Source organism: Triturus cristatus, chromosome 1_2 (assembly GCF_964204655.1).
Source record: "Triturus cristatus chromosome 1_2, aTriCri1.1, whole genome shotgun sequence".
Lineage (NCBI taxonomy): Eukaryota > Metazoa > Chordata > Amphibia > Caudata > Salamandridae > Triturus > Triturus cristatus.
Window position 1 is genome coordinate 22048021 of NC_140580.1, and position 14660 is coordinate 22062680.

A 14660-nucleotide genomic window follows, 5' to 3' on the forward strand; every position below is an offset into this window, starting at 1 on the left:
TTTCCTTACCCAGAATCCCCTGCAAACCTCAATTTTTGCTGAAAAAAATCACTTTTTCACACATTTTGGGGTGGGAAATTAGTGGCATCACCGGGCTCACACAAATTTACCACCACCCAGCGTTCCCCCAGGTCTCCCGGTAAAAATGGTGCCTCACTTGTGTGGGAGGCCCAAGTACCCGCGGCAGGCAAGGGCCCAAAACGCAGTGAGGCGACATCAAAATGGCCTATCGCAAAACCACCTGGTTTTGCAAGGGGGGTCACTTAGGTTTTTGCCCCGGTGCTCGGCGGCCATCTAGGGAAACCTACCAAACCCACGCATTTCTGAAAACTAGACACCCGGTGGCTTCCAGGGAGGTATGGCTTTCGTGGATCCCCCAACGTTTCCTTACCCAGAATCTCCTGCAAACCTCAATTTTTGCTGAAAAAATCACTTTTTTCACACATTTTGGGGTGGGAAAGTAGTGGCATCACCGGGCTCACACAAATTTACCACCATCCAGCCTTCCCCCAGGTCTCCCGGTAAAAATGGCGCCTCACTTGTGTGGGAGGCCCAAGTACCCGCGGCAGGCAAGGGCCCAAAACGCAGTGAGGCGACATCAAAATGGCCTATCGAAAAAACCACCTGGTTTTGCAAGGGGTGTCACTTAGGTTTTTGGCCCGGTGCTCGGCGGCCATCTAGGGAAACCTACCAAACCCATGCATTTCTGAAAACTAGACACCCGGCGGCTTCCAGGGAGGTATGGCTTGCGTGGATCCCCCAACGTTTCCTTACCCAGAATCCCCTGCAAACCTCAATTTTTGCTGAAAAAATCACTTTTTTCACACATTTTGGGGTGGGAAAGTTGTGGCATCACCGGGCTCACACAAATTTACCACCACCCAGCCTTCCCCCAGGTCTCCCGGTGAAAATGGTGCCTCACTTGTGTGGGAGGCCCAAGTACCCACGGCAGGCAAGGGCCCAAAACGTAGTGAGGCGACATCAAAATGGCCTATCGCAAAACCACCTGGTTTTGTAAGGGGGGTCACTTAGGTTTTTGGCCCGGTGCGCGGCGGCCATCTAGGGAAACCTACCAAACCCACGCATTTCTGAAAACTAGACACCCGGCGGCTTCCAGGGAGGTATGGCTTGCGTGGATCCCCCAACGTTTCCTTACCCAGAATCCCCTGCAAACCTCAATTTTTGCTGAAAAAAATCACTTTTTCACACATTTTGGGGTGGGAAATTAGTGGCATCACCGGGCTCACACAAATTTACCACCACCCAGCGTTCCCCCAGGTCTCCCGGTAAAAATGGTGCCTCACTTGTGTGGGAGGCCCAAGTACCCGCGGCAGGCAAGGGCCCAAAACGCAGTGAGGCGACATCAAAATGGCCTATCGCAAAACCACCTGGTTTTGCAAGGGGGGTCACTTAGGTTTTTGGCCCGGTGCTCGGCGGCCATCTAGGGAAACCTACCAAACCCACGCATTTCTGAAAACTAGACACCCGGTGGCTTCCAGGGAGGTATGGCTTTCGTGGATCCCCCAACGTTTCCTTACCCAGAATCTCCTGCAAACCTCAATTTTTGCTGAAAAAATCACTTTTTTCACACATTTTGGGGTGGGAAAGTAGTAGCATCACCGGGCTCACACAAATTTACCACCATCCAGCCTTCCCCCAGGTCTCCCGGTAAAAATGGCGCCTCACTTGTGTGGGAGGCCCAAGTACCCGCGGCAGGCAAGGGCCCAAAACGCAGTGAGGCGACATCAAAATGGCCTATCGAAAAAACCACCTGGTTTTGCAAGGGGTGTCACTTAGGTTTTTGGCCCGGTGCTCGGCGGCCATCTAGGGAAACCTACCAAACCCATGCATTTCTGAAAACTAGACACCCGGCGGCTTCCAGGGAGGTATGGCTTGCGTGGATCCCCCAAAGTTTCCTTACCCAGAATCCCCTGCAAACCTCAATTTTTGCTGAAAAAATCACTTTTTTCACACATTTTGGGGTGGGAAAGTTGTGGCATCACCGGGCTCACACAAATTTACCACCACCCAGCCTTCCCCCAGGTCTCCCGGTGAAAATGGTGCCTCACTTGTGTGGGAGGCCCAAGTACCCACGGCAGGCAAGGGCCCAAAACGTAGTGAGGCGACATCAAAATGGCCTATCGCAAAACCACCTGGTTTTGCAAGGGGGGTCACTTCGGTTTTTGGCCCGGTGCTCGGCGGCCATCTAGGGAAACCTACCAAACCCATGCATTTCTGAAAACTAGACACCCGGCGGCTTCCAGGGAGGTATGGCTTGCGTGGATCCCCCAACGTTTCCTTACCCAGAATCCCCTGCAAACCTCAATTTTTGCTGAAAAAATCACTTTTTTCACACATTTTGGGGTGGGAAAGTTGTGGCATCACCGGGCTCACACAAATTTACCACCACCCAGCGTTCCCCCAGGTCTCCCAGTAAAAATGGTGCCTCACTTGTGTGGGAGGCCCAAGTACCCGCGGCAGGCAAGGGCCCAAAACGTAGTGAGGCGACATCAAAATGGCCTATCGCAAAACCACCTGGTTTTGCAAGGGGGGTCACTTAGGTTTTTGGCCCGGTGCGCGGCGGCCATGTAGGGAAACCTACCAAACCCACGCATTTCTGAAAACTAGACTCCGGGCGGCTTCCAGGGAGGTATGGCTTGCGTGGATCCCCCAACGTTTCCTTACCCAGAATCCCCTGCAAAGCTCAATTTTTGATGAAAAAAATCACTTTCTTCACACTTTTTGGGGTGGGAAAGTAGTGGCATCACCGGGCTCACACAAATTTACCACCACCCAGCGTTCCCCCAGGTCTCCCGGTAAAAATGGCGCCTCACTTGTGTGGGAGGCCCAAGTACCCGCGGCAGGCAAGGGCCCAAAACGCAGTGAGGCGACATCAAAATGGCCTATCGCCAAACCACCTGGTTTTGCAAGGGGGGTCACTTTGGTTTTTGGCCCGGTGCTCGGCGGCCATCTAGGGAAACCTACCAAACCCACGCATTTCTGAAAACTAGACACCCGGCGGCTTCCAGGGAGGTATGGCTTGCGTGGATCCCCCAACGTTTCCTTACCCAGAATCTTCTGCAAACCTCACTTTTTGCTGAAAAAATCACTTTTTTCACACATTTTGGGGTGGGAAAGTAGTGGCATCACCGGGCTCACACAAATTTACCACCACCCAGCCTTCCCCCAGGTCTCCCGGTGAAAATGGTGCCTCACTTGTGTGGGAGGCCCAAGTACCCACGGCAGGCAAGGGCCCAAAACGTAGTGAGGCGACATCAAAATGGCCTATCGCAAAACCACCTGGTTTTGCAAGGGGGGTCACTTCGGTTTTTGGCCCGGTGCGCGGCGGCCATCTAGGGAAACCTACCAAACCCACGCATTTCTGAAAACTAGACACCCAGCGGCCTCCAGGGAGGTATGGCTTGCGTGGATCCCCCAACGTTTCCTTACCCAGAATCCCCTGCAAACCTCAATTTTTGATGAAAAAACACACTTTTTCACACATTTTGGGGTGGGAAAGTAGTGGCATCACCGGGCTCACATAAATTTACCACCACCCAGCGTTCCCCCAGGTCTCCCGGTAAAAATGGCGCCTCACTTGTGTGGGAGGCCCAAGTACCCACGGCAGGCAAGGGCCCAAAACGCAGTGAGGCGACATCAAAATGGCCTATCGCAAAACCACCTGGTTTTGCAAGGGGGGTTACTTAGGTTTTTGGCCCGGTGCGCGGCGGCCATCTAGGGAAACCTACCAAACCCACGCATTTCTGAAAACTAGACACCCGGCGGCTTCCAGGGAGGTATGGCTTGCGTTGATCCCCCAACGTTTCTTTACCCAGAATCCCCTGCAAACCTCAATTTTTGCTGAAAAAATCACTTTTTTCACACATTTTGGGTTGGGAAATTAGTGGCATCACCGGGCTCACACAAATTTACCACCACCCAGCGTTCCCCCAGGTCTCCCGGTAAAAATGGCACCTCACTTGTGTGGGAGGCCCAAGTACCCGCGGCAGGCAAGGGCCCAAAACGTAGTGAGGCGACATCAAAATGGCCTATCGCAAAACCACCTGGTTTTGCAAGGGGGGTCACTTAGGTTTTTGGCCCGGTGCTCGGCGGCCATCTAGAGAAACCTACCAAACCCACGCATTTCTGAAAACTAGACACCCGGCGGCTTCCAGGGAGGTATGGCTTGCGTGGATCCCCCAACGTTTCCCTACCCAGAATCCCCTGCAAACCTCAATTTTAGCTGAAAAAATCACTTTTTTCACACATTTTGGGGTGGGAAAGTTGTGGCATCACCGGGCTTACACAAATTTACCACCACCCAGCATTCCCCCAGGTCTCCCGGTAAAAATGGTGCCTCACTTGTGTGGGAGGCCCAAGTACCCGCGGCAGGCAAGGGCCCAAAACGTAGTGAGGCGACATCAAAATGGCCTATCGCAAAACCACCTGGTTTTGCAAGGGGGGGGGTCACTTAGGTTTTTGGCCCGGTGCGCGGCGGCCATCTAGGGAAACCTACCAAACCCACGCATTTCTGAAAACTAGACACCCGGCGGCTTCCAGGGAGGTATGGCTTGCGTGGATCCCCCAACGTTTCCTTACCCAGAATCTCCTGCAAACCTCAATTTTTGCTGAAAAAATCACTATTTTCACACATTTTGGGGTGGGAAAGTTGTGGCATCACCGGGCTCACACAAATTTACCACCACCCAGCCTTCCCCCAGGTCTCCCGGTAAAAATGGCCCCTCACTTGTGTGGGAGGCTCAAGTACCCGCGGCAGGCAAGGGCCCAAAACGCAGTGAGGCGACATCAAAATGGCCTATCGCAAAACCACCTGGTTTTGCAAGGGGTGTCACTTAGGTTTTTGGCCCGGTGCTCGGCGGCCATCTAGGGAAACCTACCAAACCCACGCATTTTTGAAAACTAGACTCGCGGCGGCTTCCAGGGAGGTATGGCTTGCGTGGATCCCCAAAGTTTCCTTACCCAGAATCCCCTGCAAACCTCAATTTTTGCTGAAAAAATCACTTTTTTCACACATTTTGGGGTGGGAAAGTTGTGGCATCACCGGGCTCACACAAATTTACCACCACCCAGCGTTCCCCCAGGTCTCCCGGTAAAAATGGTGCCTCACTTGTGTGGGAGGCCCAAGTACCCGCGGCAGGCAAGGGCCCAAAACGTAGTGAGGCGACATCAACATTGCCTATCCCAGAGGAGGAGCCTAGCGCGCATCCAAGATGGTCGCGTGAGCACAGGGCTCCCCGGACCCTCGCTGCTCCTCGGAATTTATCCTGACAATATCCTGATTTGGTTTATGGAATCTGGGAGATGACGACCGGCTGAGCACGTATCTCCTTTCAGAAATTTAATCGGACCCGGGAATCCTGAGTTATCGTTGTTTGAACTTTTGGGACCCACCCGACGGAGGTGCCCGGGGCGAAGGTGAGCCGTGGGGCCGTGTCGCAGTTGAACAACAACGGCTGCGGCGCGGTGCCAAGGGCCGCTCGGCCACTTTCGGTTTCACTTTCAGACCTCAGGGGGCTGGCCGGTGGAGCGATTGAGGTGGCGGGGTGTTTTCCTGACCTCTGCACAAAGCTTTGTCACCTCCTGCCACTAGAGTGCCTATCGCCTTGGGTCCCCCCGCACCGCCATACTGTGGCCTCGGGTGAGGCGCTGGTTTCCTGGGCCGGTATCCCAACTACTTTTGTCCGGCGGTCCCCCTCGGAGTCCGTGGCCTCATGGGGGGCAAGGGGGGCCCGAGGGGCGCAAGACTAAATCCTCCCTCCGTGGAGGATCGGTCCAGACCAACAACATGGACCGCTATACTCAGGGCAGAGGCTCTCCTGGAACGGCCGGTCCCCCCTCAGACGTCGCCGGTGGTGGCACATCCGTCTCTTCGGAACTTTCCCTACAGGACATCATGGGCGCCATTGATGGCATCAGGGAGACCATCGCCACGCAATACGAGGCCCTGGCCCGCAAGATCGATACGGTGGCGATTGATGTCACCTTAATACGGGCGGACCTCTCCAAAACAAACGAGAGGGTTCAAACTCTCGATGCGCGGACCTCCACCCTGGGTGCGGATGTGGCGGACCTGCAGGCCGCGCTCGGCGACATCAAGGTGGTCAATGAGCAGATGGCCCGGCGGCTGGAGGACTTCGAGGGACGGGCCCGACGCAACAACATCCGTGTCATCGGCGTACCGGAGTCCTCCGACGACCGCCCGGTTGACCTCCTGGTCGAGGAACTCATCCTCCAACAGCTGACCCCTGCGGGCTTGAGTAAATTTTTTGCCGTTGAACGGGCTCATCGAGTTCCGGGCGGGCGGCCACGGCCGGGGGCCCCCCCGAGGCCTATCGTGGCCAAACTGTTTTACTACAGAGACCGGGATGCGATTCTGCAGGCCTCGCGGGTCCATGGCCCGGTTCGATATGAGAACTCATCCATTAACTTTTATCCGGACTTTACTCAACTTGTCCAGAAACAGCGGATGGGATTCCAGGGGGTGAAACGTCGTCTTCGTGAGCTGGGCCTAAAGTACTCTATGCTCTACCCTGCCAAACTCCGAGTGGAACATGAGGATCGGACTGCCTTCTTTGACTCTCCTGTGGCCGTGAGTGACTGGTTGGACTCGCTGCCGGACAGAGGTGGCCGTCCCGGGCCCTCTGCGGGTGCCAACGGTGACGGGTCCCCTTTGGAGTGACTCTTGGTCCTTGATTTTGCCAATTTGCACTGCTCAGCTGGGTTGTACTTCTTTGGTTCAGTGTGTTTTGCTAGTACCTGTATGGGGGGCGGGCGGGGACGGGTCCCTTTCCTCCTCCGGGGTCTTTTTGTTGACTGGGGTTAGTTGGGCGACAGGCACACTGCAATTTGGGGGGGTTTTTTGGCCCGCAGGGGTGCAGGGTGGGGGGAGTTGGGTGTTGGGGGGGGTGGGGGGGAAGGAGGGGTTGTTTTGTAGTGTGGTTTTTGTTTGCAGGGCGAGGTATTGATTTTCTGCCACCTTTGGGACTTGTGCTACTTGCGGGGGGACCTCTGATCTATTGGAGGGGATGGGGGGGGACGGGTTGAAGCTGATGTCATGGAACGTCAATGGGTTGGGGGACCGTATCAAACGGGGTGTAGTTCTGCAGTATTTGCGTCGTCTGACTCCTGATGTGGTGTTTATCCAGGAGACGCATTTGGTTGGCAATGTCTGCCATGCAATGAACAGGGGGGGATACCGCCTCGTGGCTCACTCTGGTTTCACAACTGGCTCCAGGGGGGTGGGCATTCTCCTGCGATCCTCACTTCCGTTGGAGATCACGAGGGTGGTCTCAGATGACAGAGGGCGTTATGTTTGTCTGACTGGGAGGTGGGAGGGGCATCCCCTTGCCCTGGTCTCAATTTACGTCCCACCGGGCCTCCAGAACTCCACCTTCGCGGACTTGGGTCGAATGCTGCTTGAACTTCCGGATGGCCTTTTGCTTATGGGCGGGGATTTTAACTCGGTGGTTTCGGGGGACCTGGATCGTCACCCACCCAGGGCCCTCCCCGCTGCCCAGGCTTGGCTAGGTGGTCTGTTGGAGACCTTCGGCCTGGTGGATAGTTGGCGATTAATGCATCCGACCCAATGTCAATACACCTTTCACTCTGGGGCACATGGGAGTCTTTCCAGGTTAGACTATTTCCTTATGCCCGCGGCGCAGACGGGTCGAATTCGAGAGGTCAGGCACCTGGCGAGGGGTATCTCCGATCATTCCCCGCTGTGGCTTCTCTTTGACACCGAGTCGCGGTCTGCAGGGCGGATCGCTCCCATTAACCCGTGGTACCTGCGAGACCCTACGACCCGCGAGAGTCTTGTTAAGGCTATGGACCAATACTTTCTTGAAAACGAGGGGTCTGTGTTGTCTGCAATGTCCCTGTGGGAAGCCTTTAAAACCGTAATCCGCGGACACGCCCTCTCCCAGATAGTAGTGGCCAAGAAGCTCAGGAGTGAGGCGGTGGTGAAGCTGGAGACTGACATCTCGGGGCTGGAGTCGGCCTTGGAGGCGGGTGTCACTCCGGACGGGCTCCATGCCCTCAGCCTGAAACAGTTTGAATACAGATCTCTTGTCACCGACGCTGCCAAAACTATGTATAGGGAGCAGCAGGGTCGGTTGTATGATGCCGGGGACAAGGCGGGAAAGCTGATTGCGTGGCTGGACAAGAAGGAGAGAGTGAATCGTGTGGTCCCGGAGTTGCGTGTCTCGGATGGAGTGTGTGTGACTGAGCCTGGTGAGATTGTGGAATGTTTTGCCGACCACCTCCGGACTGTGTACTCCCCGGTGACTGATAGAGATGAGGAAGATTCTCGCCTTCTCCTGAGGGACATTGCTTTGCCTGGCCTTTCTGCCGAGGACCGTGAGCAGCTGGACGCTCCCTTGTCGGTGGATGAAATCGCGACTGCGATTCGGTCCCTTCGCTCGGGCAAGGCCATGGGTCCCAACGGTCTACCTATCGAATTATATAAGTTGCGCCCGGATAAAATAGCTCCCTTCCTCAGTCGTATGTTTCAGGAGTCCCTTGAGACCGGTTCCCTTCCGGTCGACCAGCGACTGGCCACGATAGTCGTGATCCCCAAGGAAGGTAAGCCACGGGACCGCTGTGCCTCTTACAGGCCTATCTCACTGCTAAATGCAGAGCCTAAAATCCTGGCTAAAGTCCTTGCCAATCGTTTGTTGAGCGTTATCTGCGATCTGATTCATCCTGATCAATGCGGCTTCATCCCACATCGCAACACCGCCCTCAACTTGCGGCGTCTCCATGGCGCCCTCGCCAGGGCAGAGTACCTCTCCGAACCGGCCGTGCTGGTTTCTTTAGATGCCACGATGGCCTTTGACACCATCGAGTGGCCATTCCTCTGGGCTGTCTTGACCAAATTCGGCTTTGGGGAGGGATTTCTTGGCTGGTTGAAGCTTCTCTACACGGGACCCATGGCTCAGGTGGTGGTTAATGGGCGGGTCTCTCGGCCCTTCGCTCTCGGTAGGGGTACGAGGCAGGGGTGCCCGTTGTCCCCTCTGCTCTTTGCTCTCGCCCTGGAGCCACTCGCCGCTTGGCTCCGCTGGGAGCCCTCGATCAGGGGGATCCGGTGGGCCCCGGGCTTTGAGGATCGGGTCTCGTTATATGCTGACGATATCCTCCTGTATCTTACCTCGCCGCGGCAGTCGCTTAACGTTCTCTTCGATGTTCTGACTTCCTACGGGAGAAATTCGGGTCTCACGATTAACTGGTCTAAATCCTGTGTCTATCCTATCTCCGGTGGCCCCCCTCTCCTGCCGCCTCGGCTTCCGATCCAAATATCTCAGTCCGGCTTTAAATACCTGGGGATACACATCTCGCTGGACCCGGTAGCTCGCTATGAGCACAATCTCCTGCTTCCACTTCGGCGTTTGAGGGAAGACACGGCTCGGTGGTGTAGGCTGCCCCTGTCCCCACTGGGTCGGGCCGCATTGTTTAAAATGATGTCCCTTCCCAGGTTCCTCTATGCACTTCAGAACTCCTTCGACATCATTCCAGTGGCCTACTTTCGGGAAGTAGAGAGCCTGCAGAGGAGACTGGTGTGGGACGGACGGGCGCGTATCGCCCTGGCCAAACTCACTCTCCCCTGGTACGACGGGGGCATCTCGCTTCCCGACATTCGCAGGTATTATTGGGCCTCACAGCTATCAGCCATTAACCATGCCACGTATGCGCCTGGCTTGAACCCGGCGTATGAGATGGATAAATTCCTGCTTCCCGGCGGTAACTATAACAGGGCGCTCTACTCCCGCTCGGCTGGACGGACCCTGACGGGCCCCACTAAGATCGCGGTACGGATTTGGAAGGCGGCCAATGTAGCCATGGGCTGGAGTGAGCGACTGACATGCGCTACTCCTTTATTTGCCTCCGACCGACTGGGAAGCCTCTGGACAACGAAGGGGTTTGACCGTTGGGACACGATTGTCATCAGTAGAGTGGGAGACTTATGGATGAAGGGCGCGGTTAAGACCTTCGCGGCGCTCCAGAGCGAATACGAACTCTCGGAAAAGGAGTTCTTCCGATACGCCCAGGTTCGGCATGCCCTGCTCTCTGTCTTTGGGGAGGGGACCAAGATCCCGGCCTCTTCGCCCCTCGAGGACCGCATACTTGATGGTCATGTTCCCGACAGTACTATCTCCTTAATCTATAAAAAACTCATTAATAATCGGGCTGACCTATTGGTGCGCCTTCGGGAGACGTGGACGGGGGACGGGGTGGAATTAGACGACGAGGACTGGCAGTCCGCACTATCGTCCCCCAAGGAAGTCGCCATTCCAGCCCGTCTCTGCCTGGTCCAGTTAAAGATTCTCCACCGGGTGTATGTGACGGGCCCCCGTCTGGTCTCGATGGGATTCTCGGAAGATGGGCTCTGCAAGCGGGGGTGTGGGCTCAGTGCCACCTTTCTCCATATCCTTTGGGAGTGCCGGGAGGTGGCGGAATACTGGCGTCGGGTTCATGGGGTCATGGGACAAGTCACCGGGGTGGCGCTGCTGCCGGAGGTGCGTCGCTGTGTATGTGAATGTGTGGGAGCCCAATGATTATAACGCGGCGCAGACTCGGTGGGCGGCCCTGGGCTACATGATTGCTAAGAGGGATATAGCGCAGCTTTGGGGCTCCCAGCGGCCGCCCACCGTGTCAGTATGGAAGGAAAACATGGACTGGTGTATGTTCAGGGAGAAGACGGTATATGTGGCCCGCGGTAAACCCGGGGCATGGGGTAGAATTTGGGGGCAATGGAATGTGTATCGTGGGGGTATCTGTACGCCCCCCCTAGTGGACACCGATATTGCCTTGTCCCCCTGACCCTTGAGGGTTCCTTGCAACTGATTGTAATAATCGAATATAGATGTTCCTTTCCCGTTACCCCCCCCCGATCTTTCAGTACTCCCTCCTGTTGATAGCTAATTGAAGGTTTGGAGTAAAAGTCCCCCGGGTGTAGCCTGACCCACGCTTTTTGCCCGTATGCCTCGCCTTTTGTTTTTTGTTGTTATTTATGTTAAACGTATGTCTCCTGCTTCTCTCGAGCTATCCTGAGCCATTTACGGGGCTGGGCCCCAGGTGTCGCCTACTGCTTTAACTAATGTACGATCCTTTCTGAGTCTAGCGGCCGGCCCTGGGGGTTGTAGGCCCATGCTTGTAACTGCTTTATTGTTTTAATAAAATTTTTGGAAAAAAAAAAAAAAACAAAAAAAAAAAACATTGCCTATCCCAAATGTCGCATCACTACGTTTTGGGCCCTTGCCTGCCGTGGGTACTTGGAAAATTATTTCGCGTGTGGTACGCTCTAAAACAAGCAGGGAGACACAGTGCAGGATGAGAAGGACAGTCGGAGCAGTACATATGACTCTCCTTCCGCGAACCTCTTCACCAACAGACTCTACATCTCCTACTGGGAAAATCTTTTGTTGGTGTGGGAGGAATGTGATCTGGAAAGTGGCGTTCTTTCAATCTAGCAACATCCTCCACCACTCCAACTCTAGGAACACTTGCCTGTTCCACTACAACAAGGCTGCCTATTACAGACTCCTGAAATTTAGCAAAAGTCATCTTTGACTCAGGGCAAGAATCCTGGAACACAACAAAAGCATTAAACATTGCCAAGTGGAAAAGATGGATAGCCAACTTCTTGTACCAAATGTAAGCCTTACGAAGAGCAGTGTAAGGTTCCAACCTCTGATCTACTCTGTCAACACCACCCATGTGCCTATTATAGTCTAAAATGCACACAGGTTTGCGCGCTTCAGCGACCTGACCCCAAACAGTCACAGGTGCAATGCTTTCATCATGGATGGTAGTCAGCATGTAGACATCTCTCCTGTCTGTAAACTTCACAGCAAGAAGCTCCTGGCAACGCAACGCACTGCACTGTCCCCGCACAAGCTTTTGACAAACAAGTTCTTTCGGGAAACCTTTACAGTTAGAGCGGATTGTGCCACAAGCAAGAGTGTTCACTTTGGCCAATTCCCTGAACAACCGCACACCAGTGTAGAAGTTATCTACATATAAATGGTGGCCTTTGTTAAAATAATCCTCTAACAAGTTCCCAAACAATTTTCTCAGTCACTCCAAAAGTGGACGGACAACCAGGGAGGTTAATCCTAGATTCCTTACCGGTGTACACCCTGAAATTAGAGACATATCCAGTCCTACTGTCACACAGCATATACAGCTTTATTCCATAGCGTGCCCTCTTACTAGGAATGTATTGCCTAAAAACCAAGCGGCCCTTGAACAACACCAAAGACTCATCCACTGCAATTTCTTTCCCAGGGGCATAAATCTCAGAAAATCTATCAACAAAGTGATCAAGGACAGGCCTAATCTTAAAAAGACGGTCACAGTCAGGGTGATCTCGTGGCAACGCTAAACCATTATCAACAAAAGGCATCATCCGAAGCAGAAGCAAATACCTGTCACGAGTCATGACTGCCGGAAAAATAGACGTTGCCATCAAGGGACTGCTAGACCAATATGAAGACATTGATGGCTTCCTTAGCAAGCCCATCAAAAAAGTTAAACCCAAGAACTTCTTCATCTCTTCAACATTTGTGGGAGTCCACCGGGTAGCTCTAGAGTAGGGCCTAAGTCTGGCACTGTTGTCCCTCAAAAACTGTTCGGCATACAAATTAGTCTGCTTAACAATCTCTGCCAAAAACACATCGTCCATAAACAACTGAAAAAAATTTACCGGCAAAAAGTTTTCAGTATTCACTCTAGACCCTGGAACACCAGTAAACTCTGGCAATGCCGGCTGCACCATGCCAGGGGCAACCCAGAGGTCATCACTTTCAAAGGGAAGCCTTGCAGCCCCAGCCTGCAGCCCAGATGCCTCTTGCCGCACTACACCAACGGGAAGCCTTGCAGCCCCAGGCTGCAGCCCAGATGCCTCTTGCCGCACTATCGGCACATCAGTCTCCTCCTCTAACACAGGCACTTCATCCGCAGTAAGAGTATCTTCATCATCCGATGACTCCATACGGAGAGACAACTCACTGCCAGAATCGTCCCCTGCCTCCTCTCCCTCAGATGCAGAGTCAGTCTCTGAACCATGGTCAGAGGAAGACTCAAACAGCAAACCAACAACCTGCTGAGCAGTAATCCTGCGGCTAGCCATTATACTTACTAAGATAGAAGACTGCACAAACAAGTCAACAACAACCAACAATGTGCAAACCAAGTAAGTAAAGAAATGTGTACCTTTATCACAAAGATCAATGTACTCAAAAACTATACAATCCAATTACAAGAGACAGTTGCACTCACCAGAAACCAACTCTGCAGTGACACAGCAAAAACCAACGATATCAAACTAGAAAGAAGAAAAAAAAACAAATTACTCACAAGACAACAAAATACACATCGAGCACCAATGCAAAAAGTTTTTGACACTCAAAAACCAAACATACTGCTATTATTACACCATTTGCAAAAAAAAAACAGGCAGAGAAATCAAACACATTTACATTGTACAAAAAAAAGTCTCTTACCAAACTAATCAAACAGCAGAACAAAACGGCAAACTGAAAAGAGGAAAAGCCTTCACCTAGAACAAAAAAGTTAAAAAAAAAAAAACATTACAATTGCAATTCACAAAACATATAACAATAAACATTATAACATGCTATGTCACTACCCAAATGGTCAATCGGGTTGTGTGCCAGGTGGGGCAGAAAACAGCAGGAAAAAAAAGGTTACTCAGTCCCGGGGCGGGTGAGCCAAATACATATTTTAACAAATTGCACCCTGGAAGCGAGGGGTCACTTCTATTTTTATTTCAACTAATTCCCTGGTGTCTAGTGGGCTTTTCTGCCCCCCCTGGGAGCAGAAACGGCGAAAAAATCAAACCGATCTGCCCCCAGAGGAGGCAGAAAAGTCTTCAAATGAATTAGGGGGCCCAGGAAGCGACCCTTGCCCAAGGGGTCGCTTCCTACAATGATAATCAGTTCCCTAGTGTCTAGTGGGCTTTTCAGTCCCCCCTGGGAGCAGAAACGGCGAAAAAATAAAACCGATCTGCCCCCAGAGGGGGCAGAAAAGTCTACAAATAAATTAGGGGCCCAAGGAAGCGACCCTTGCCCAAGGGGACGCTTCCTACAATAATAATTAGATCCCTGGTGTCTAGTGGACTTTTCTGCCCCCCCCCCCTGGGAGCAGAAACGGCAAAAAAATAACACCGATCTGCCCCCAGAGGGGGCAGAAAAGTCTTCAAATAATTTAGGGGCCAAAGGAAGCGACCCTTGCCCAAGGGGTCGCTTCCTACAATAATATTTATATCCCTGGTGTCTAGTGGGCTTTTCTGCCCCCCCTGGGAGCAGAAACGGCGAAAAAATAACACCGATCTGCCCCCAGAGGGGGCAGAAAAGTCTTCAAATAATTTAGGGGCCAAAGGAAGCGACCCTTGCCCAAGGGGTCGCTTCCTACAATAATATTTACATCCCTGGTGTCTAGTGGGCTTTTCTGCCCCCCCCCCCCGGAGCAGAAACGGCGAAAAAATAACACCGATCTGCCCCCAGAGGGGGCAGAAAAGTCTTCAACGCATTATAGGGGCCCAGGAAGTGACCCTTGCCCAAGGGGTCGCTTCCCAAATACAAAAACACACATCCCTGGTGTCTAGTGGGGCATCCCTGCTC